We start from the raw sequence: 25,820 nt of genomic DNA, 5'->3' as shown, positions 1-25,820 counted from the left end.
AATTTAGCACGAACATACCGGTATTCGTATAAAACCCGTAATAATTTTTTTGGTAGGTAAATAAAAAGGTTTTGTATAATGTAAAATTTCGTGATTTCCATTTAATTTAAGTACAAAAGGACAATTTTTAATTATTAAAATAGTTAATAGACGTATATCAGTTTGACTTTCGTAGAACTAAAATACAGTGTAGATACAAGGTTAATTAAATAGTTACTGCTGTTTATATTGGTACATCGTAGGATACTAAAACCAAGCAAAGCACCCGTTCACTATCGTGGGAAACTTTATTACGTCTAGAATATCTAGATTAAATTCCTCTCAGGCTGATTGCCCTAACTTTTAGAACTACTGTTGAGTAGTTCGTCAATAATAGAAGCTTTGGCAATGCGCCTGACCAAAATACCTGTAATTTCATATTAATTACTTAGTTAATTTATACTACGACTAGTATTACTACTACTTAATGGCGCAACGACCCAAAATGAGTCATGGCCTCCGTCACGAGTAAACGCCAGTTGTCTCGATCCAGCGCAATCTCCCGCCAGTTCTCGGCTTAATTTATACGATTCGAAAAATAATAATAATATAATTTTCCCATACATATAATAGGGGACAATAATATACCGGACATTATAGATAATATAGATGCGTGCGAAAGCGGAACCCTTTCGACAATTTAATCAAATTGAATGTAGAGGTATGAATCTCACCAAAGTAGCCTATTCTGGGAAATTTCAATGTAACCCATAAGTTAGACTTTAGAGAGTCCGTCTAAACTAACTTTACACCGACTTGAGGGCGTGGCGTGTCATTATAAATGTCATATTTCAATAGAATTTGACATAAATGATATCTAACATTGCCACACTGTCATTGCAAATGGCATTCAGATAGTTTTTGATGGTAAAACGTTCTACTATGACTGAACATTTGAGGGAAAGTATCCCATCCTCTCCACCCGGCATAAGTCACAGGGCGTCCAAAGACTTATAAAAACGAAAAGTCGTCAGGTACTGCGTGGTTCTTCTTCATAAAATACCTCTTTTGTTCAGGGCTTATTCAAGCTAGAATCTGAATTATGCACGCTTTGACTCCGTGTAGGTCAGTTCATTAAGGAGTTTAATATTACCGTTTAAGCCGTGGAGAATAATGTTTATATAATATTACTTTAAAACAACATGCTTTACATTAAGATGGGAATGTTTGGATAAAGGTTGCTGCTTAGTTTGAATGGAATTAAGCGCTTGCGGGGAACTTGAGGTTTCTTGCCGCAGTGTTAGGAAAAATATTGTGTGCTTTTTTTCGCAGTAAAAATGGAAAATCTTGTAATTCTGAGTAGAAATGATATTTAAATCTAAATTCTAACAAAAATGGTAGGTACACATTTTAAAAAGAGATGCCTATTGCGTAAGTGACTATAATATTAGCCAATAAAAAACGTTTGCTAAATAAGTTTTGGTCTTAATAGGTACAATTTGACAATGTAAAATTATGCCAAATGATAATTTGACCAAATAAATTTAATCCGAAGTGTAAATTTGCTAAAGATTCTGTTGGGAAATGAAACTACTGTGATAAAGTTTGTTGTAAGGTTGTAACTGGCCATATGCCTATTACGTAATATTAAGCTCATTTATCAATATAAAACTTACATTTTAGCGGTGAAGGAAAGCTTCCGGGAGCTTCCTTGCCGGTCGTGTGTTTACATCACGGTTTTCATTGAAATTTCTAAAAATGGTAACTCGAAGCACTTGATTTCATAGTCTAGTCTTTATCATATGTATCCACGATTAAATTAATTGCTTATTAACTTAGTAAAAACAAAATAATAACAAGGATTTGTTTGCGAAAACATTTGACAGTAGGGGAGGTCGTTGACATTGACAGGTGTTAGCGCGGTGACGTTCTGATATCGTTTTAAACCGCAAAATTCAAAAAGCGTGAGGTAGATAAAAGGTTACAATGATTAAATAATTAGCTTCTATTATATGTTTAATACATTATTATAAAAATAAACATGAAATACGTCAGTACGGACGCAATATTTGGAATCATAAAGGGAAAGATGTTAACTCAAACATACTTTTGGTTGCTTTAGTGTGCGTAGGTATCGTTGAAAAATAGCTTCATCAGCATTAATAGATTATGAACGTTAAAGTGTAGGACATAAGGCTTATGTAAACAGAATAGGATTTAAATATTTGAATTTCGAATACTGTCGCCAGTTTTATGATCGTATTGTTCGGGTATGGTTCCGTTGGGTTCGGCAGATTATGAGCCTTAATGAGTGGGACATATGACTTAGTAAACAAACAAGGATTTAAGATCTTTACTTCTAAGAGGATCATGTCGCTATTTTTATGACTGCATTGATAGCCTCCACCTTGCTAACATTAAACGATTATGAGTATTAATATGCAGGGAATAAGCACTTTCGAATAGTAAACAAACGGGGATATATGACTCTTCTTCTTGAAGCGTTGAAACGTTTGTCGCCATTTGGATATTATATAAGGCTGAGCGGGCCTTGCTTACGGACTTATTCATTCTCTAATCTTTGGCTAGCAATGTCCCTGGCTTTGGGCGTACATAACGCTGGTGGGTGAAGTTTCTCTGCTACTTTTTCTGTGTTTGGGTTTACCTGGAATTATCCTAGTGAATTTAAGCTTGGAGATTGTGTGTCTGTGCTTGATTGTACGAAGATAATATCTATCTTTGTGGAATTAAGTTAGGACTATGGCGGAGTTTCTTTGCTTTCTTGTGTGTGGGTTTTATCGTGAAGTTTTCTGTGGGTACTGTGTTTCTGGGTTCAGCTTTGGGGGTACAATACCGTTACAAAGCGTGGATTCAGAATGGCAGTGTTTAAGGGAATTTCATGGTTTTGTTTTATTTTGCGTGGGGTTCTTTTTGTAAAAGTAAACTTAGATATTCTCATACCCTTTTGCTAATTTTAAAGCCAGATCATTGTTTGGACTGACAGTTTGTCCAGCTAAGCATTCACTCCGCCTAACGGTGTCAAAGGATTGGATGGTTAGGAGTCTTTTGCTCCAAGTGTGAGAGAGCTTGGCATTCCCTTTTATACTTGCACAAGGGATGAGCATCTCACTGGTCTCAAAGTCCAGCTGTTTAGATGGATGTGGGGACGTCACGTGTGCGTCATCCGGAGTAATCTGGGCCCACTGAAGTCGGCAGTAATTGAGGCTAGGTCCCCGCTTAAATATATTTATCTATTTCGGTGCATTGGTACGTGCTTGTGCTGGTTGCAGGGCGGGACTCTGTCGTGATTGATATCATATCTCACAGTTTAGGTCGTGGCAGAGTTTCTCTTGTGATTGGTGCGGGTGTGTGCTAAGGGTATCGAGCGATTATATACACGGAATAGGGCGGCCTACTTCCTACCTCTTAGCCCGCGGGCGTAGGAAGGGGGGTCAAAAACACCGGCCTGTAGGTTGCCTTATCGGTTTCGCCTGCCGAACGCTTACAGCTTCTCGTAGGGACAACACTTGTGTATATTACAAAGCATTAGGTCGATGGTAAGAACGAACTATGCTTTGAATATACTAGATTAGGGCCTACGTTTAGGAATAGGGTAGAATCACACACTAAATATGGGGCTTCTGTTAAGTTGGTATATATTTCTCCTTTTAAGGACTTCAAATATGGTATCATTATTTTAAGTCATGCGGTAAGGTGGTTAATCGTCAAAATCTCCTAATATTTTAATTTATCTGGGTAAAAAGGTAATATTTCAATGTTATCTATCACAATTCTGGTCTTCTGGAGTAGAAATGAAGTACTGGGTATTGTAATCAGGTTTCTAAGGTATTTACAAAACAAATTCTTTAATATCAAGCTGGGTTTAGGAACACAGACTTTTCTGAGATAGAAAATCGAAGAAAGGATTGTTTTAGGGACCCTTTGGCAGGCAGAAGTAATCCAGAGGATGTTTCGAGCTAAATATATCTACTCGTCTTGATATTCTTAGTCTTATAAAGCTTAATTTTTAACAAATAAACTTAGTACTTCGTTTATACCTCTAAAAATCAGATTTACTGTTTATACTCTTAGTTCTGGGAAATGGGATGAAAGGATTCGTATCCTTAGCTTTTGAATGTAAAAAAGATTAGTAATTTTGATGACTGATGGATACTTTGACACTTCTTTTCATCATCATCTAGGTGCGCTTATCTTACGAAGTGTTGGTCATAGCCCTTCCGGCTAAAATGGTAGGCTAGGTGTTTCGATTGATTTTGTAATCGGACTAAGAGTTCCCAGACTTGCATCGGGCATACGGAGTAGCACGTGTGAATAAGTCACACATCGCTTAGAAGTTGATAGTTAACTGTAATTATCCTTAAAATCCTAGGGAGTAAATGAGCTTACCTCAGGAGTGCTACTTCTATGTTATCCCGGGGACTTAATAGGCGTAGCAGGATTTTATCAACAAATATTTTTATATTTATATTATCAATTATCGTATATGCTACATATATCTTCAATATCATTCTTGTTTTGGTTCTTTTAATGACACTTACATTACGCCATAAAACTCGTAGTATTTCCTATTCTTATAATTAAATAAAACGGTTTCATTCTATTTCCTAGCTACGTCATAAATTATTTTAGTATATTAAATATTCTTTAATTAAAATCTAGGTAGGTAATAATATCTAAAAACAGAGTCCAAAATTTAGCTTTACTCATTAAAGAATCTAGGTTTCCGCGGTTCACTTCGAGGGGGTCCTAACTGCTAGCTAGACGATCACGACAAGGCCAAATTATAGGGGTAATCATTAAGGGGGGGTTTATTATATGTATTTATTAAGGGGGTATTTATAGATATATATTTGGGGAGGGTACATTTTGGTTCCGTGACCAAGGGATCTAAAATGTTCCTTTTAGGTTCATTTTGGATACCGAGGTTTCTAAAAATAAATAATAGAAAGTAGCCCAATGGGTTACATTTTGGTGCCGTGACCAGGATCTAAAATGTTCCTTTTAGGTTCATTTTGGATACCGAGGTTTCTAAAAATAAATAATAGAAAGTAGCCCCAATGGGTTACATTTTGGAGCCAAAGTGACGCAGGATGTAGGTTACCTGGGGTTACTACGGTTTTTTAAGATATATCTATGTAAAAAGTAGCCTTTATGGCTTTTGTTACCGTGAAAGTGGAGTGGGTATGCTTATTTTTGGATTCGTATTCTGTTGTGTTTTAAATAAAAGTCATGAAACATTAATTTTATTACTTAAAAAAAATTATCTATCTAATTTTTCTTTTACTTTATTATTCTATTGTAGTAAGGGTTACTCTCTGTAGACGAAAACAACGTAATTTCAGTTAGCGTATTTATTACAACACTATGTACAATTACTGATAGTTTTTACGTAACGAAACTTCTGTAACTTCAGCAGGAGTATGCACTTACGAAGCCAGCAAGCATTAATCTTCTCCTAACATATTAAAATCGATCTGAAATTTGCATCTCCGACGTCACGATTCTACGTCGACACATCGTTAGCGTGTTCTATCTCGGAGGTGGCGTCATCTCTTGACGAGTTTGGTACTACATTTTTACTCGTTCACTGCTCGCCGTAATTAGGGTTTGATTTCATATTTTTCAGCTAAAGATGTGTGTCATCACAACTATAAATCCATCTTCTTGCGTCATTGATACCTGAAAAATAAAGTAACAAAATTAAAGTAGGTACATGTAGAATGTGTGTATGTCTATAACATTAGCTCTTATTACGGTTATCAGACTTATTTCTCTCGCGCCTTAGATTCGTTAAGAAATTAGTTCATTGCAGGTACCAATAACAATAATGAAATAAATAAATAAATATTTTCGGGTCAGTTTTTCACATATCCACAGCTGGTACTGCGGGTACTTGGCGGCGAGTACATACTTGTATGAATAAATACATACTTAGATACAAATAATGTCCATGATTCGAAGTAGCCGCGTCTTTGCCACGCAGCATACGTAGGCAGGGTTACTAATAGACTAGAGATAAGATAACATTACCTAAAATAGTCTAGGCCAAGATATCTAGTTGTGTAAAAAGTCATGCTTTAGTCTAAAGTTTTGGGGGCGTGTAATAGTTCATTTACATGCAAAATACTAAGGTACAGGGGGCGTATTCTGCGACTTTCTTATTTCCCATCTTAAAAGTCGGCAACGCTTTTGCCACCCTCTGTTTTTGCGGGGTGTTGGTAACCATTTGCCTTCAGGCGAGTCATTTCATTTCATTTATTCGTTGTAAAATCATGTATATAAAAACAAAAAGATGTTAAATAATTAAATAAAATCAGTCATTCGTCTGCTTTTGCCTTCTATATCATAAAAAAATAATAGATGTACACATGCGTTGATTTAAGAGTTAGATCTTTGTTAGACGGCTTGTTTACTGGTAAAATATCACTCTATAACCTACAGAACAAATAATAGGGACCGTGCGCTTTGGTGGGTCTGCCGTCTTGTGGGCTGAATCGGAAGCATGTGTACACATGTGGATTGCCAAGGCAGGTGCTGCCATCTACCGTTCTCGTCGGTACGTTTTCTTGTACAAGGTAGGTTTTGCCATTTCATAAAAGGCATAATCGACACGTTTGCGCCTCGCACCAAAAATCTGACGGCCTACCATAGCCTTGACTTTTATAGAATAGTATTAAGGAACAGATAGTTTTGTTAGGTACAAATCTTACTATGTGTTCGTCTGAGTGACAACCACACATGCTAGAAATAAGCTTAGGTTGGTTACTGTATGCGAATATCGTACATTTGCTACCATAAGATAGGAAAGACAAGCATGTATGTGTATGTATGAGCTTGGATTTGAATAGGTTGAGAATACTCAGGTTGAGTAATGTATGGTATGTATGAAAATCAGTAATAGTACATCATACACTTATTATTAGAGATTTAGTGGAACATACACATGTTAGAAAAGTTATCTACATACTTTTCGGTACGGAACCCTACTGTTTATTGTTTTGTCATTATTGGTTAAAGCCTCAGCGAGTTACTTTGTGTGGGCTTCCTCACTCATTATCGAATCTGCTCAAATAATTTCATTAAAATCGATTAGGATATGTAACGCGCGAAGCACCTGGACGAACAGTGTGCATACATAAGCATATTTGTACTATAAAGTGGGTATATCATCATAGGTTAGTTAGGATTACAGTACTGTTCTACTGACGGTACTTTTCAATCGTGTACTGAGTACAGTCAAATAGTATACAGTTGATTAAGCTAGCATACTAAATAGGTACCTAATAAAAACGTAAAACGAAGGATTCTTTTGTTCTGTAGTTTTTCTGGGTGTAGCAGTAACAGCAGCCATTTTTGCAGCAAAGTTCTTGAGATGAAGCCAGCAAACAGGGGTCTTCATGTATCAGTAGCAGTCTAGGGTTCTTGGTAGTCTGAAATAAGTTAGACAAGTACATATTAGAAAATTCAGTTCAAATAATAGCTTTAGATTTTTAGACAATATGTCAACATTTTTCTTAACACATCCATTCGCGGGGGCGCGATATTATTTTTAATGCATGTGTAGTGTAATGAAATATGTAGGTACTTCAACAAAACCAGTCTGGGGTTGTCAGTTACGTACGCAATCATAATCATTTATTCGTCGCAATTCATGGTATTATTACTGATGTTTTCAGGTTAAATGAGTACAGCATCACATATGCTCTCCCGAATTTCAACAATATTATCGTCAATATAATGATATAGTAAAAATATGCAAAAGTAGGCAGTACTTCATATTTTTCAAATTCCAAAAAACTTTGAGAATCTTTGCAGGACATACTTCTATAGTTAAGTCACAAATAAGCTAGATTAAGTTTACTTAAGTCAACAGAATTAGAATAGGGTATGTAGGCTAAGCACAGTTTTCAACTCACCGCGCTGTCATCAAGAACTCTCCGCTCAGGCATTTGAAATATTAGTGTCAGACATAAGTCATGAGTTGGTTAGTTTATAATGAGATATGTATTTATATAATGAGATGAAATACCTTTCATAAATGGAAGCAGTCAGTCGAAGTACAGTGAAGGCACCTTGACACTCCGGGACAAAGTCAGCCTCCGGGTAACACTGGAACCGGAATTATGGAAAACTTAGCTAAAGTAGGGTATATTTAAGAAAATCTACTTATAAGTCTCATTAACAGGGTTTATTATTTACTACAGGTAGGGTCTTCACAGTTAAGAAAACAGAAAAAATAAAAATCTTAAGTTTTTTTTTTGTAGAACAAATGGAAAAATTTCAACTTATTTATTTTCTAAGTAGGATTAAGTCTAGAAATTACTGTTATACTTACTAGGGTAGTGTCGAAACACTCGGAGGAGCCTTTGTAGGCAACAATGGGAATTTGCTCCGATCAGCTTAGATGTCACCGGTTAGCGGACAGCCATCGAGTTGGTTTTGTTTGCAAAAAAATGAAACATACATTGTAAGTAATATAACTCACAGTTTAGGGGTCGAAGCACATATGCAATACAATACAATTATTGCACACCTCACATATACGTCATACATGTACTGGTACAGGTTCACATTGATAGACTGCCTTTTCTAACTACCTTACTTTGTAGGTACACAATAGTCAACACCTACCTTCATTGTCTACACATAACAGTAAGGTTTATTGCGACAACAGGAATAATTATGGCAGGTCCAGGTTTATGTTCACATATTTTTATTTAAGTTACCAGACAACTACGGGATCATTTTCAAGAGAAAAATACATATTCATCATCAGTTGTCATTAACATGTAAAGAAACCAGTTTATTTTTAGCTGACACTATCATATAGTTATGATTTTTATAATATATTACATTTCCAGGTTCGAGAAGCACTTATTTCAAAAAAAATTAGTTGAACCATCTTTTAGAACAACAACACTTAAAATTCCAAATACAGTAAGGGCAAGCCTAAGGGTATTTATATGGTAACAGGGTAGTTATACTTACTGTTAAGGGTCAGGAAACATTCTTCAAAATCAGCAAATGGAGTTTTTCACACCATAATTTCAACTTATTTCTCTTCAATAACAGTTTTGTATATCACCAGGGAATCATTTTAATGCAGTTGTCAGCTTACTGAAACATCAAACATAGCTTTTAAAACTTATTGTAATACATATAGTGTAGTGGAGGTCTAATGATATGTTAGACAGAGTAAAACGAAAATCAACCAGTAATTTTTTTAAATACTGATTTTACTTTGATCTCTTTCAGTTTTCCAAAAGAAATGTCTTTATGTTACTGAATAAAGAGTATAAAGAAGGAAATACAATCCACTAGGCGTCGGCATTATAAAGTAGAACGTTGAAAGTAAAGAAACTAATGCTAGCCATTTACAGATATGATCAGTCAGAAAAATAGATTTAATGATAGGTAGGTCAAATTGCGAACAATTATTTTCTGATTGGTGATATTCAAATGTATTTAACAGGGTCTCGATAGCAGTAACTTGTTTAAAGAAGAAACAAGAACATAACCTTACCTTGCTAAAAGGAATGATTCCCAACTTTGTATTTATTTCACTCGCACTGTCACACTGACACTGTCTGTACTTAGGCACGTAAAATAAATAAATAAATAAGTACACTGGATCAGAAATACGGGCACTAATAAAGGTTCCCTGACTATTTAGTTTGATGAAATAAGTAGAAGCAAATTCGTGTGAGGGTCTGAATGCCATTTTCTTGGTCTTGTAGGTTCTTCGATAGATGGAAATCATTATGGACGCTCTCGGAGACTTTCTTTTTACCGTAGTATCTTTAAATTTAGCTCAGTGATATAATTTTGCCTTGATATTTGTTAAAGCATTTTTTTTGCAGGAAAAAATACAACTTTCAACGGAACTTAGGAGATTGACAGTTGGTAAAATTGCCATAGACAAAAATTTCACACAGCCAAATGTAGAAGTCGTAGGACATTCAGTCTAGAATAGCTTAGCCCCCATTCTCACGGGAGCTTTTTCAACGCGCGTTAAAAAAGCGCTTGAATCTGTCTGCACTCTAAATTCGATTTAACGACCAAGGCTTAAAGTCGAAAATCCAACAACGTTTGATAAAAAGCGCCACCGCTGTCGTGTGAATACATACATGGTTATCCATTTGTGTCATTCAAACGCTTTTTTAACGCGCGTTGAAAAAGCTGCCGTGCGAACGGGGCCTTATGGTTTGGATCAATCAATAGATCGATTGCTTAGTTTTTCACATTGTAAAAAATGCGTTTTATCATTCAAATAATTCTACATAAAAATAAAAACTTAAATGATAATATATAAGGGTTTTTGTTTCAATTTTTCATTATTCACGCAAATTATTGGAAACTTACTGAGTTCACTACAATTCATTCTATGGTAAACAAATTAATCCGACCAAATTACGTAGGCTATTTTGGTGTATTGTCAAAAATGTTAGAAAGTGTTTTTGAATTTCATCGCATTGCGAAAGCACGCGGAGGCCCGTTTGTAGAAACGAACTTACACGAACGATTTCGTCTGATATTAAGAATAAGTAATAAATAAATTGCCAATTTCATTTATGCAGTGAAAGATTATTTAGCATTGTTAATAAATCTTAAAAGTACATGTAGTTGTTTCTGTGGGAAAATCATTTATTTACATATATTTATATACTAGATTTACATTTAGGAAGTAAATAGATAACGATCGTAATGGTGGCGCTACTGTAGGAGGTAGTAGGAGTAGCAGCGAAAGCGCTATTATTGTTTGTCCTTGTCACAGTCTCGTGCAGTTGCGTATGTTTTGTCCTTCACTGATGCGAGCGTGTATCGCGTCTATAGGGTCCTACTATCTAAGGTGGAAGATCATAGTAATCGGAAGTTAATGGATGACAACTGTAATGGTGTTGCTACTCACAAAAAAACAATTAATGAAGAATTATAGTAGTACTGTTATTTATTCTGTGATTATAGTTAGGTTTATTCCTTTGTATTGCTACAGATAAAACGATATATTCTAAAAATCAATAAAATAAAATTCAATTCAGTGGGGTGCGCGGGGTTCAAGTTTTTGTGATGGAAGACAGCTTTTCAGGCATACATTTCCGAGTTTGCCGCCTTTCCTACAGACAAACGTGGTTTGCCAAGTTTTTGTTTGCATCTTAGAACTTTAAGAAAAATACGTCTCTGAAACTTTTGACAGTTCTTGGAATTTGTATACGCGGAGTAATTGTTGCTGTATTTTAAGAAATCGTAAAATGAGTCTGTAGATTGGTTTAATAATGGAATTCCTTATGTGAGACAAATAAGAATCATAGTGAGGTTTAGTGAAGTGCATATTAACAAACTGGAACCAGGTTTCTGGTAAATTCGTGTTAAAATAAAATATGTCGGAGTCGTAAACAAAATAACTTTGTTTTTGACGGAATATGTTATTAAGAAGTGATAATATAGAATGGACAATGTTTCGGACGAAAATAAATGTAGATGCTATCCCGGAGTAGGTTCAGAAAAAATGCAAACGCGTATTCAAGTGAAAATTGGGTTATTTTACGTGCATTTTGCAGCCGCAAGTAACGAGTGCATTTTGTAAACAAAACAAAATTATGTGTTTTCTTGTAGTAAATCTATGTTAAAATAGTGCAGTGAGTTAAGTCAGTGACGTGAAAAAGTGGTGGAAATAGTACTTATTATCAAGGAATGTGCATCTAACACGTGAGTAGAAAATTTTGTCGAACCTGGTACTTTTATAGGTTATCTTAGTATAAAAAAAAAAATGTTATCGCTTGTTCACAGTATATACTGCATGTAGGATTTATATATAATCTTTCTAACGTTCCAAAGTTTTAATAAAATGCTCTTTTAATTTTTCTATCTACATGATTCTCGATTAATTTCGTGAAGTTTGGTTGTATTTATATGTGTAGATATTTGCGTTCCTTTTTGAGCTTATTATAATGAAAAAAAAGTTGTATTTAGTCATTGTATGTGTAGGATGCTATAAAAATAAAAGAAATTCAAAAATGTGATTGTTAAATTTGTCACGCTTGTTAACACTCTGATAGCCTAATGGTCTCGACTGTGGGCTACAGTATGTGATTTAAATGTTAGAGGTCCGGGTTCGAATCCCGCATAGTAAAATTGTTTTAATTTTTTATTTTTTTGTTTGTGAATTGGTTTTAATAAATCAGACAATTTTGCAATGTTATTGCTATAAATTAGATCATTTTATGGCTTCATTATATTTAGATTATTTTAGTTTCGTGGTTTATCTTTCTTATACAAGTTGTTTTGGATATATAGCTTAATAATACAAACTGGAGATGGAGTTATGAATAAAAGTTTTACGGTCAGTAGATTAAGATCATCTAGGTACCTACTTAATAGTTCCTAAGAGACCTAGATGTGTAACAGTATTATGATTCGGGTTTTGTGTTAGCTAAGTACCTATATTCCAATTGAGTGAGATAACGTACGTTTGAGGTCATCATCGGTTTCGACAACTGGTCCCAAGAATTGACGTAGGCACTAGTTTGTGGTAGTTACAGTGTACAGTGAAATTTCGGGATAGCTTAGTCACATTGCTTGCTGGTAACCGGATATTCGTGACAAGATGATTGTGCTGCCTATTTGTAGAAGATAGGAGAGGAATTCCTTAGCTACTAGTGTGATCAAGTAACAACAGTCGCGGCTACTTCCTACAATCGTTCTACGGACTGCGGACAATTTCAAGAAACAATATTTCGAATAGAAGAAAGAAGAGGAAGTTAATGAACGTTCAATAGAAAAAATTATGTAATTTTAAAAACTTAATCATCATCATCATATCAGTTTCTTTATCGCTTACTGCTGAGCATAGGCCTCTCTTCGAGTGCACCAATTTTAAAACTAAGTTATTATTATATTTTAATATGAGGTAGCTAAAATCAAATAAAACTAAGCCCAATGTTTTGTGAAGGGATAATATTGTTGTATGTTTGTAGGTAATTTTTTATTTGGTGTAATGTATTTATGTGACATGTCAATGACTTTAGGTTACTTAATCACGTTATTTGAGTATATTTTGCAGCATATAATTATGGTAGGTTGGCCGACGCAAACGTGGCAGCGTACTATCAACGCCGAGCTGCGGGCAGCTGGACTGATTTAGAGGGAAGCGGAGCGCGAGGCACGGGACATATTCATATTTATTGACAGGAGTGGATGGCGCCGTCTCACGAAGGCCTTCTGTACCAATGGGGTACCATAGGACGACAACATCATCATCATAAAATCATCACCATCATTATTATAAATGTCATATAGGGCGTGTTCAGAATTGTCACTCCAAATCAAAGTCTACTTTGATGCTTATTTATTTGGGAGTATGTTTGCATTGTTTTAAGGACCAATGGGCTAATCATACCTATAAAGGCAACATACAAGTACAGTCAATTCTTATGGGTTTTAAATTTATGAAACACGTTCTGTGTTTTGTTCAGTTTTTTTGTATAAGTAGGGTCAATATTATATTTTATTTTTAAATTTATAAAACACGTTCCGGTTTTTACTTCAGTTTTTTTTTGTGGCTTATGTTCATTGAAACAAAGTTGCTCAGTATTAAGGGGATGACATCAGAATTATATGATAATTAACCGGTATATGATTATTGCGAAATAGTTTATTTTTTGGGCTTTTAGAGCGATAGTCAAATATTACAAGCAGCATATCAACTATGTTATAACTAGGTCGACAGTGGAATAGTTGAGCACGTCTCAGAATTAATTTTTCATTATTTGAGTGTACAGTTAGCAGTGTTATACGCTCGTACTCTTTCTCGATTCCTCATGAGTCATGACTGAGGGTCGCGACCATCTAAGGTCGGTATTTTGTTCACCCAAACCTATCATTCTACACAATGCCATTCTGTTAGTAGGCGCTTGTGTAGATCTTTATTTCCTATCCTTATCTATTTCCGTTTAGTACTTTTGCATACTAAATTATATGAAAGGTGGGTCATTTTCTCTGCAGCTGACTGTACTTCTCCAACGTTTGTTTATTGCAAAATCGGGTGACATTATTGTGTTTTGAACAACATTGTTGAACTTTTCTTGTCCTTTTGAACAAGAAAAATAGTCCGCCTACAAATAACGAGCAATTCTTTTATATTTATTTTCGGGGGCGAGGGCCGCGAGGGGGCGATCTGGCTGGGTCTTGTCGCTGGGGGGGCGCGCGTTTTTGACTTTTTGTAAGAGTTTTGTACGTTCGGTCTCCCAGATACTTAAGACGAAACGGGAGCTGAGCTTAAAGTCAATTTTGAGATTTCAAGCTGAATATACCCGTCGCTCTGACGGGGCGTGAGAGACTGTATTTGTGTGTGTAATGCACGCACACAGATGCGTACGCTTGCACCCGCGCGCGCCTCATTGCCGACAATTTGCAATGTTATTTTTCGTGCGTTACTGCCACGAGGCGTTCACTTATTACTTACTGTGTTGCGATTGAATTTTTTGACCCGGCTTACGTTTACGGAACTCGATAATCTTTCTACTACTGTGACTTGGCTTTGTTTACTTGACTTTGCTGATCAGCTTATTGTTTTGGACTCCGTGAGTTGTGGTTACCTATTGGACCGCACGCAATTCATCTACCTTTATTCAAGTAATTAAGCGTAATTAGCCGAAACCTTTATAAGAGTGTAATTCATAAGAAGTACATAAGATATAATTTATGTACTGGTTTGCTGTTATCTTTTAATTGTATCACTTTACATATATGTTACTCAAATAACTAACACGGTTACACTGTTGTAAGAACATTATTTTTCAGGTAGGCCTTATTATACCTACTATAGGCCTTATTACCTCCTAGTACCTTAGTAGTAGTAGTACTACTACGGAAATTGATTCAAAGACTCAAGACTGACTTAAGTGGCAGTAGGGTGTAGGGTTTTTTCTAGGCTTAATGAGTTCGCTGAAGCTTATTTTTTATACTTAGCGCACAGAACCACTAGTTTAACAGTATCAGCTCTAACCACATGTCACCATTTTGTCCTTTACGTAACAAACTCAGGGGCCCAGAATATCCGATGTACCTATCAAATCAAGGTTCTGTACCAAATAAGGCCCGGTTATTATAGTTCGTTATTTTTTAGCATTAGAAAGAAGGTAAACAATCATGACGTGTCTTTTTATTAATAATTATTGAAAAACGCTTTCAAAAATTAGTTTATATTACTTATGAAAGCAAAAGAATATAAAAAAGTACATGATTAATACATACATACATACATACATACAATCACGCCTATTTCCCGGAGGGGTAGGCAGAGACCACGGATTTCCACTTGCTACGATCCTGACATACCACTTTCGCTTCCTTCACATTCATAACATTCCTCATACACGCTCGCCGGTTTAGGGTGCTCTTGCTCATTAATATGATTAATATGATTTATAATTCTAACATATTTGCTATGACTTATTTTTCAATGGTAATTTTTAATAAGACATGTCAAAATCTGTTACCTTAATGCAAAAAAAACGAACTTTAAGCGTGCTAACTTTCAAAATTTCATTTTTTATAAGATAGTATAAGTAGATGGGCAAAAATTTTGCGTCCATGTCCACCAGTGAGTAAGTGATTGAGATACCTAAACATTTAACTTTATAATGTAAAATGATATAATTTACTAACCTACTCGTTTAATTTCAGGTAGGTTGAATAAGGAACCAAGTAACCATGGGGAGGAGCAGTATTTACTAACATTTTCTTTTTGGGTCTTCAGAGTGTATCGTTTCCTTTTTTTTGCACATATTACACTTAAATATATATTCTCTGTGTAAACCCTTACGTCTTTCTATGACAAAGGCAAGATCAGCAAATGTACAATTTGTATGATCGTGCCTGATATTTAAGATCACAGAAAATAAATATTTTAAATCCACTATTCTGCGACCTTCTAAAATTTTGTTTTATCATGATTCATGATCAAAAAGCTCGGATTCAATAGTCATATCAAACGTCGATTATGCAGTTGATGATGAGCTTGCATTTTCTACCATTGGTGCTGCAAATGCATCAACCGGTGGCGATAAACTTTGCCCTCTTGTAAAACAAATTACTATTGTGATTGTGTCCAGCAAAAGGCCAAAATTCGGTTTACTTTCCTGTATAAAATATTACTAATTTATTCATATTTCAGATTAGGTACATAGGTAACTGTCTGAATGTTACAATGCCAGCTGGCAAATTCTATCACATTTGTTTGTTTGGTAGTCATGGTAACATTCACTTACATTGATATCCTTATTAAGATCTGTATCTTATTATCCAGACCTTAAAATATTGCCACCGTTGCCCTTTAAAAAAATACTGTTTAAATAATTGGCTACTCAAACAATGCTTCTATAGTATAAATAATGACTACACAAAAATGGGTAGTATTGTATATAATGCACGAAATAAGGCCCGATTCTTAAGCGGGTTTAAATTTTGAGGCCATGTCCGCTAATACTATAGACAAAATATCAAGTTTAATAAACACAAAAAAAAAACATTGATGGGCCTTATTTTATAATTTAGGCCTTACTTTGTAATTTAAAGTAGAGTTAGGCCAAGAAAAATCTATAGCGATTTTGATAGAACACGCAGTGCAAGTATTATTTCAAACGTCGCTTCTATGAAATTATGACATATAAATAACACTTGCACTGCGTGTGCTATCAAAATTGCTGTAGACTTTTCTTGGTCTGACTCTAAAATATTCTTTATTACACCACAAACATAAAAACAAATTAAAAAAAAAACCGGCGAAGTGCAAGTGGGACTCGCACACGAAGGGTTCCGTACCATTATTTATAAAAACGGTCACCCATCCAAGTACTGACCCCGCCCGACGTTGCTTAACTTCGGTCAAAAATCACGTTTGTTGTATGGGAGGCCCCACTAAATTTTTTATTTTATCCTGTTTTTAGTATTTGTTGTTATAGCGGCAACAGAAATAAATCATCTGTGAAAATTTCAACTGTCTAGCTATCACGGTTCGTGAGATACAGAGATACAGACGGACGGACGGACAGCGGAATCTTAGTAATAGGGTCCCGTGTTTTACCCTTTGGGTACGGAACCCTAAAACCGATTTACAATGTAGATAAAGGTAGCAACAGGCGGTCTTATCGCTGTTAGTTCTTATTCTTCGTTTGTTTAGCATTAGAGTGAAGGTGACGTGTCTTTTTTAAGCATGCAATCGTATAATTATTTATTAGCTTTTTTTGTAATAGTTATGTACTTAGTGGTTAATATTAGTATTTACTATTTTTTTTTTCAATAATGCTTAAAAACGAAGTATAGACATGACAACCAAATATTAACGCCATTGTAGGGCAGGATATACAGAACATGAATCATTTGTACTGTCACGCTCCGTGATTGTTGAGCCATTTAGGGTTCTAGCTAAATTGGACATTCCATAGAGCACGAGTAAGTATGGAACAACCAATTCAGCTAGGACCCTAAATTGCTCGACAATTACGAAGCGTGCCTGTAGGTACCTAAAAATTTTGTTAACCCATTTTAACCATGCAATAAAATATTTTTGATTTTGATTTCTAATTTGAAATATTAGAATCAAAAATTTCATAATAGATTGTATATCATAACTACAAAAATGTGTTCCCTACTCTCAACCCAAAACCCCTTGTATCTTAGGATCTAGATATTTTCACACAAGACGGTTTATCGATAACTTCTTACATCACTAGATTATCGACATTAAATGTCGACTATTGCCCATCACTTTTCTGGCTGTGTACGTATTTAGAAACTTGACTCCGCCCCTAAAATTAGTGCGATAGGGACAACTGCAGCTGAGGCGAAAAATCCTGCGTAAAAATGACAAAAATCGAGGTTTCGTAGTCCTCTTTTTCCTCCCCCAAAACTTAACCAATCGTAACCAAATTTGGAAATCTAAATGATTATAAAATTATCTGTGTCGGACCGTTTTGCTTTTTTGGCTAATTGATATCAGTTTTGAATACCACGCCTCTCATTGCGGCATAGTCTATTAGGCCATTTTGGCCGTTTTTGAAGGGCTCTAGCGCCTTAAAAAACAAAAATATCAAAAAAAGCAAAACGGTCCGACACAGATATTGACAATATTAATCTGTGTTGAAAAAATCATTGCTCTAGCTTCAAAAACCACGGAGGAAAACGAGGACTACGTTTGTATGGAGGAATGACCACTCCTGTTGGCTCTTAATCCTAATATTTGGTCAAAATAAATAGAGATAAATAAATAATAGATAAAATTAAAAATAATTCAACGGAAGTCCTGAAGTTAATGTTTGCGTTTTTTTTAATCGTCTAAGGCTAAAAATAATTAAAGGGTAAACTCGGGATGAGTGCCAGCAATTTTTTTTTCTTTTCTTATCAGAGAGGGATAAAAATAATGGGTTAGTATTGGGTCAAGGCGGGATAGGGGATGTTTTTTTTTGAGTATAAATGTAATAATATGTAAACTTAAAATTCTTTTTATTTCATTTGGATTGCTTACCAGAGCATTGGCTGTCTGTATGAATCGTGTGATAGCGTAGTTGCGGAGGAATAAAAGTTTGTGTGCACTGAGAAATTAAAGTTACGAGGTTTTACGTAAGTGATGTACGAGTGTTCGTATGCTTAGTGGACGAATGTACTTGTTTTGGGAAAACTGGATTGATACAGATAGACAAAGGCGAGAGGGTAATCCAGACTAGATTTGTCGGGTTTTTGCAGGGGAAAAACAAGGGGGGGAGACGGGAATACACAACTAGCCAGAAAATTTTTATCAGTAGGTTAGAATCCATTGGATATAGACCCGTTCCAAAAGGGTATTATTTTGTGGCTATTACTCTACAAGGTAATAATACTTATACGACTTCTACACACCTTGTCTTGGATGAGATATATCCGACATTCGACATATTTTCATGAGCTGTGAGCGTCTAGAAGGACGAGGCTCTACTTAAGAGTAAATTAAAATTATATTTTTTTGTTTTCGTACGTAATTAGTTTTATTACTTGATTAAATGATTCTTAGGTTTAGACAAAAATAATTTTGGTGTACCAAATTGAGGTATTTAATTCTGTCAATTTTAAGTTTGTTTAATGAAAAAAAAACACACCCAAACAAACTTAAAGGTCGGTATATGTTATTCAAGTATAAGACACGCACCAAGAAAACGTGGCTGAGGGTGATAGGGCAATGAAATTTGGTTTGAATTCTGGGAATGGAGCTTGAAAGCTTCGTACTTATAAAAATTAAAGGTCTCTTCGTTTTGCTTGGGAGGTTTTTGCTGTCTCATCTTATGCTCTTCTACGGAAGTGCGCGGCGTAAAGGGTAGAGACAGGAGTAATACTCGGTGCACCGGGTTGAGCTGGCAAGGACGAGTTAACTATTAACTTATTAGATTCACAACCTAATATCTTTGGCGAAGCGAGGTTGCTGGGGAAAAAGTTGTCATGATTCATTGACAGAGTTCTGATGGCCTAATTTCGGAGCTGAGTCGCTAACAGTCATTTAGTATTGGAAAACACACCACATGTTTAAAAAGGGAGGGGAAATTATCCGACTAATCTAGGGGAAATTGAAGTTTTTTATAAATTCCTGAAGTAATTCATAAAACACTTAAATTGGGGGCGGCTGTAACTGGCCATATGCCTATTACGTAATATTAAGCTCATTTATCAATATAAAACTTACATTTTAGCGGTGAAGGAAAGCTTCCGGGAGCTTCCTTGCCGGTCGTGTGTTTACATCACGGTTTTCATTGAAATTTCTAAAAATGGTAACTCGAAGCACTTGATTTCATAGTCTAGTCTTTATCATATGTATCCACGATTAAATTAATTGCTTATTAACTTAGTAAAAACAAAATAATAACAAGGATTTGTTTGCGAAAACATTTGACAGTAGGGGAGGTCGTTGACATTGACAGGTGTTAGCGCGGTGACGTTCTGATATCGTTTTAAACCGCAAAATTCAAAAAGCGTGAGGTAGATAAAAGGTTACAATGATTAAATAATTAGCTTCTATTATATGTTTAATACATTATTATAAAAATAAACATGAAATACGTCAGTACGGACGCAATATTTGGAATCATAAAGGGAAAGATGTTAACTCAAACATACTTTTGGTTGCTTTAGTGTGCGTAGGTATCGTTGAAAAATAGCTTCATCAGCATTAATAGATTATGAACGTTAAAGTGTAGGACATAAGGCTTATGTAAACAGAATAGGATTTAAATATTTGAATTTCGAATACTGTCGCCAGTTTTATGATCGTATTGTTCGGGTATGGTTCCGTTGGGTTCGGCAGATTATGAGCCTTAATGAGTGGGACATATGACTTAGTAAACAAACAAGGATTTAAGATCTTTACTTCTAAGAGGATCATGTCGCTATTTTTATGACTGCATTGATAGCCTCCACCTTGCTAACATTAAACGATTATGAGTATTAATATGCAGGGAATAAGCACTTTCGAATAGTAAACAAACGGGGATATATGACTCTTCTTCTTGAAGCGTTGAAACGTTTGTCGCCATTTGGATATTATATAAGGCTGAGCGGGCCTTGCTTACGGACTTATTCATTCTCTAATCTTTGGCTAGCAATGTCCCTGGCTTTGGGCGTACATAACGCTGGTGGGTGAAGTTTCTCTGCTACTTTTTCTGTGTTTGGGTTTACCTGGAATTATCCTAGTGAATTTAAGCTTGGAGATTGTGTGTCTGTGCTTGATTGTACGAAGATAATATCTATCTTTGTGGAATTAAGTTAGGACTATGGCGGAGTTTCTTTGCTTTCTTGTGTGTGGGTTTTATCGTGAAGTTTTCTGTGGGTACTGTGTTTCTGGGTTCAGCTTTGGGGGTACAATACCGTTACAAAGCGTGGATTCAGAATGGCAGTGTTTAAGGGAATTTCATGGTTTTGTTTTATTTTGCGTGGGGTTCTTTTTGTAAAAGTAAACTTAGATATTCTCATACCCTTTTGCTAATTTTAAAGCCAGATCATTGTTTGGACTGACAGTTTGTCCAGCTAAGCATTCACTCCGCCTAACGGTGTCAAAGGATTGGATGGTTAGGAGTCTTTTGCTCCAAGTGTGAGAGAGCTTGGCATTCCCTTTTATACTTGCACAAGGGATGAGCATCTCACTGGTCTCAAAGTCCAGCTGTTTAGATGGATGTGGGGACGTCACGTGTGCGTCATCCGGAGTAATCTGGGCCCACTGAAGTCGGCAGTAATTGAGGCTAGGTCCCCGCTTAAATATATTTATCTATTTCGGTGCATTGGTACGTGCTTGTGCTGGTTGCAGGGCGGGACTCTGTCGTGATTGATATCATATCTCACAGTTTAGGTCGTGGCAGAGTTTCTCTTGTGATTGGTGCGGGTGTGTGCTAAGGGTATCGAGCGATTATATACACGGAATAGGGCGGCCTACTTCCTACCTCTTAGCCCGCGGGCGTAGGAAGGGGGGTCAAAAACACCGGCCTGTAGGTTGCCTTATCGGTTTCGCCTGCCGAACGCTTACAGCTTCTCGTAGGGACAACACTTGTGTATATTACAAAGCATTAGGTCGATGGTAAGAACGAACTATGCTTTGAATATACTAGATTAGGGCCTACGTTTAGGAATAGGGTAGAATCACACACTAAATATGGGGCTTCTGTTAAGTTGGTATATATTTCTCCTTTTAAGGACTTCAAATATGGTATCATTATTTTAAGTCATGCGGTAAGGTGGTTAATCGTCAAAATCTCCTAATATTTTAATTTATCTGGGTAAAAAGGTAATATTTCAATGTTATCTATCACAATTCTGGTCTTCTGGAGTAGAAATGAAGTACTGGGTATTGTAATCAGGTTTCTAAGGTATTTACAAAACAAATTCTTTAATATCAAGCTGGGTTTAGGAACACAGACTTTTCTGAGATAGAAAATCGAAGAAAGGATTGTTTTAGGGACCCTTTGGCAGGCAGAAGTAATCCAGAGGATGTTTCGAGCTAAATATATCTACTCGTCTTGATATTCTTAGTCTTATAAAGCTTAATTTTTAACAAATAAACTTAGTACTTCGTTTATACCTCTAAAAATCAGATTTACTGTTTATACTCTTAGTTCTGGGAAATGGGATGAAAGGATTCGTATCCTTAGCTTTTGAATGTAAAAAAGATTAGTAATTTTGATGACTGATGGATACTTTGACACTTCTTTTCATCATCATCTAGGTGCGCTTATCTTACGAAGTGTTGGTCATAGCCCTTCCGGCTAAAATGGTAGGCTAGGTGTTTCGATTGATTTTGTAATCGGACTAAGAGTTCCCAGACTTGCATCGGGCATACGGAGTAGCACGTGTGAATAAGTCACACATCGCTTAGAAGTTGATAGTTAACTGTAATTATCCTTAAAATCCTAGGGAGTAAATGAGCTTACCTCAGGAGTGCTACTTCTATGTTATCCCGGGGACTTAATAGGCGTAGCAGGATTTTATCAACAAATATTTTTATATTTATATTATCAATTATCGTATATGCTACATATATCTTCAATATCATTCTTGTTTTGGTTCTTTTAATGACACTTACATTACGCCATAAAACTCGTAGTATTTCCTATTCTTATAATTAAATAAAACGGTTTCATTCTATTTCCTAGCTACGTCATAAATTATTTTAGTATATTAAATATTCTTTAATTAAAATCTAGGTAGGTAATAATATCTAAAAACAGAGTCCAAAATTTAGCTTTACTCATTAAAGAATCTAGGTTTCCGCGGTTCACTTCGAGGGGGTCCTAACTGCTAGCTAGACGATCACGACAAGGCCAAATTATAGGGGTAATTATTAAGGGGGGGTTTATTATATGTATTTATTAAGGGGGTATTTATAGATATATATTTGGGGAGGGTACATTTTGGTTCCGTGACCAAGGGATCTAAAATGTTCCTTTTAGGTTCATTTTGGATACCGAGGTTTCTAAAAATAAATAATAGAAAGTAGCCCAATGGGTTACAAGGTGAAAGTGAAATTTGGCGCAAAGTATTTGGCCCAAAGGGAAGTAGGGTGTACTTCCCTTTGGGTCAAATATGTGTCAGATAAGTATACCGCAAGCTTCTGCTATATATTCCATTGCTGGTTATAGGTACTTACAATTTTCGAACGAATTATTATATGTATATTTTTCGTACGAATTATTATACGTACCTACAATTTTCGAACATTCGTACCGTCTGCTATTATTGAAAGCGCGTCAATTTTATTTAATTGTGTTTTTGAATTGACAATTAATAAATAAGGTAAATTAAAATTTTCTTTAACCAGCCGTAGTTACGGCAAAATTACAAGAAGACCTACACTGACTTACGGTACCATAGAGAAAAAATACATACAGTGCTCACTCCATACATTAGTTTTAGTACCAAAACGACTATTATTTTCGAAGTCAACATCTAGCATCGAGTAGCGTAATTATCAGTACTGCCACTTGAAAATAGATGTTCCGACGACCGAAAAGTCTAATGCTGAACAATTTTCAGCTAATATTATAATTTATAACCGGATTAACCAGAACTCTATTTTCAACTTCTGCTTTTAATATTGTAAATTGTTGATCAATACAATTTTCGTGAGTCGCGACACTAGAGAATTCTAGTATCAAGTAGTCGTTTTGGTACTGCGAAAATAATAGTCGTTTTGGTATCAAAACTGATGGAGTGAGCACTCTGTTCTTACTATATTTCTCTATGCGAGTACAGAACGTTTTATTTCTAAGTGACTTTCCGTTAGAAATAAAATTTCCCAATTTCCGCGTTTCGTCACCGTTCACGCCGTAATTACTTTTCGAACTAAAACAGATAATTGAGAATACCTTTTTAATTACGTGTCCAAACCAATTGAGTCGATGAGTGAGCACGTCCGCAGGGAAATGCCTTCTTCTAATTTTAATAATTCCGGCAGGTTTTTTATTCGGATTATTATTTAAGGTGTCGCTCTTATCATTCTAGTCACGATTCGACGCACATAATGGCAGACTACGATCCGTCGGTGTGTGTGTGCGCGTTTGAGAAAATTACTGAACAATGGGGTTGGCCGGTCGAATTATTTAGCAGATGGCGCCAGCTAGCTTGCCCTGTCAATCCTTAGAATCGTGTAATTTTTTTTGTTTTTTAATGGAATTTTATTCCCTGGATGCCAGAAGAATGCCCTTTAAGCCAAATCTCATAGAAAAAGGGGCAAGCTATATGGTGCCATATATGCAAACCTTTGACAGTTACTAACCCCATTTAAGTACATTAGGTACTCGTCACATCATTCTATGATAAGTAATACAAAGATTAAATACTGTTATCAAATAAAAAATATTATTTAAAGATAAAGAAACGAGTCCTTTTTCTCATTATTTTGTAAATAAACTTTAAAGCTATTTATTTAAAGAATTATGAAGACAATACAATTCCAATGTTTCTGTGAATTGTGTAGTTACGCTCTAATTACCGCATCCTGGACGGAAATGGCCCCGTTTTGTGTCGCCTGTCGTTGTGGGTAAAGGTGACAGTCCATTTCCAACGACAGCTGCACTACCATTCATTTTACTATGGAAATTGACAATAACACCGACGCGTACTAGTACGTACTAGTAGTGCAGCTGCGGTCAGAAATGGAATGTTACCTTTATTTTACTATGGAAATTGACAACAACACCGACGCGTTCGTACTAGTAGTGCAGCTGCGGTCAGAAATGGAATCTTACCATTACCTTACTGTTGCGGAGTCGTTTGTGTCAATTTCCTCAATAAAACGAGTGACAGAATGAACCTCATAATCGCGACTATGATGCGGCGGCGAACGATTTTGATAGCGATAGCAGCGGCGTTGCTACATCACTACACCTTATAAAACAAAGTCCCCCGCCGCGTCTGTCTGTTTGTGTGTTTGTATGTTTGTTCGCGATAAACTCAAAAACTTGTGAACGGATTTTCAGGCGGTTTTCACCTATTTATCGAGTGATTCTTGAGGGAGGTTTAGGTGTATAATTTGCTAACCCGTGCGAAGCGGGGCGGCTCCTTAATAAAATAAGTTCCAACATTTTCAACAGCAAGCGGCAACGACAGCGATTCAATCAATTGATCACGGTGATATATGTACCTATATTCCGTTACAGAAAAGCTGCAGCTATATTTTCGTAGAGTTAGACCAAGAAAAGACTGCAGCGATTTTGATAGTCCATGCAGTCCAAGTGTTACTTTTAACGTCAATCTTCTATGAAACTATGACGTATAAATAACACTTGCACTGAGTGGGCTAACAAAATCGCTGCAGACTTTTCGTGGTCTAAATAATGTAACCTCTAGATATTGTGACACATGGGTATTGTGTCACACACGCATGGGTAAAGGTAACATTCCTATTGCAGCCGCATTGCAGTGCTGCGTTGCAAAAAAATTCAATAACAATTTCCTTAATAAAATGCCTAAATGCCTTGCAACGCAGTAATAGCGTTGCAATTCGAACAGCACCTTAATGTTTAACGACATAATTTGTAAGCACGACTATTTAATTTCCTACTGAGCAACAACTCAACAACATCGTAGTGGAGCACATTATTTTGTTAGAAACCCATGTGTTACGTGACTAGTGATGTGCCGTTACCGTAAATAACGAGAACACAGAGAATCGTCGAGTAATTTACGCGGTAACGTTCTCCGTACGGGTAATTATCGAGAAAGTTGTCAAAATTTTCCTTTTTTGAAACTTTTTTGTACAGAATTCTTTTTTATTTAGTTATTACAACCTCTACTGAAATTTTCAAAAAAAT

At 35.8% G+C, this 25,820-nt stretch overlaps 1 protein-coding gene and 2 long non-coding RNA genes across 3 annotated transcripts in view; 1 reads left to right on the top strand and 2 right to left on the bottom strand.

Annotated features, from left to right (window-relative positions):
- LOC134798730 (ubiquitin-like modifier-activating enzyme ATG7) overlaps window positions 1-25,820 on the top strand; it is a 441,738-nt gene that overhangs the window by 184,472 nt on the left and 231,446 nt on the right. The gene's annotated exons all lie outside the window — the stretch shown is intronic.
- LOC134798737 (uncharacterized) overlaps window positions 1-25,820 on the bottom strand; it is a 432,480-nt gene that overhangs the window by 367,761 nt on the left and 38,899 nt on the right. The window lies entirely within an intron of this gene.
- Window positions 7,341-8,402, bottom strand: LOC134799030 (uncharacterized). The gene is made up of 3 exons (XR_010145301.1): window positions 8,336-8,402; window positions 8,030-8,109; window positions 7,341-7,421 (listed from the first exon to the last, which is right to left on the bottom strand). It is a non-coding gene; the product is annotated as an uncharacterized LOC134799030 (long non-coding RNA).

This window comes from Cydia splendana, chromosome 17 (genome assembly GCF_910591565.1).
Source record: "Cydia splendana chromosome 17, ilCydSple1.2, whole genome shotgun sequence".
NCBI lineage: Eukaryota > Metazoa > Arthropoda > Insecta > Lepidoptera > Tortricidae > Cydia > Cydia splendana.
The sequence above is the reverse complement of the archived record's forward strand: the minus strand, read 5'-3'. Positions and strand labels throughout refer to the sequence as shown.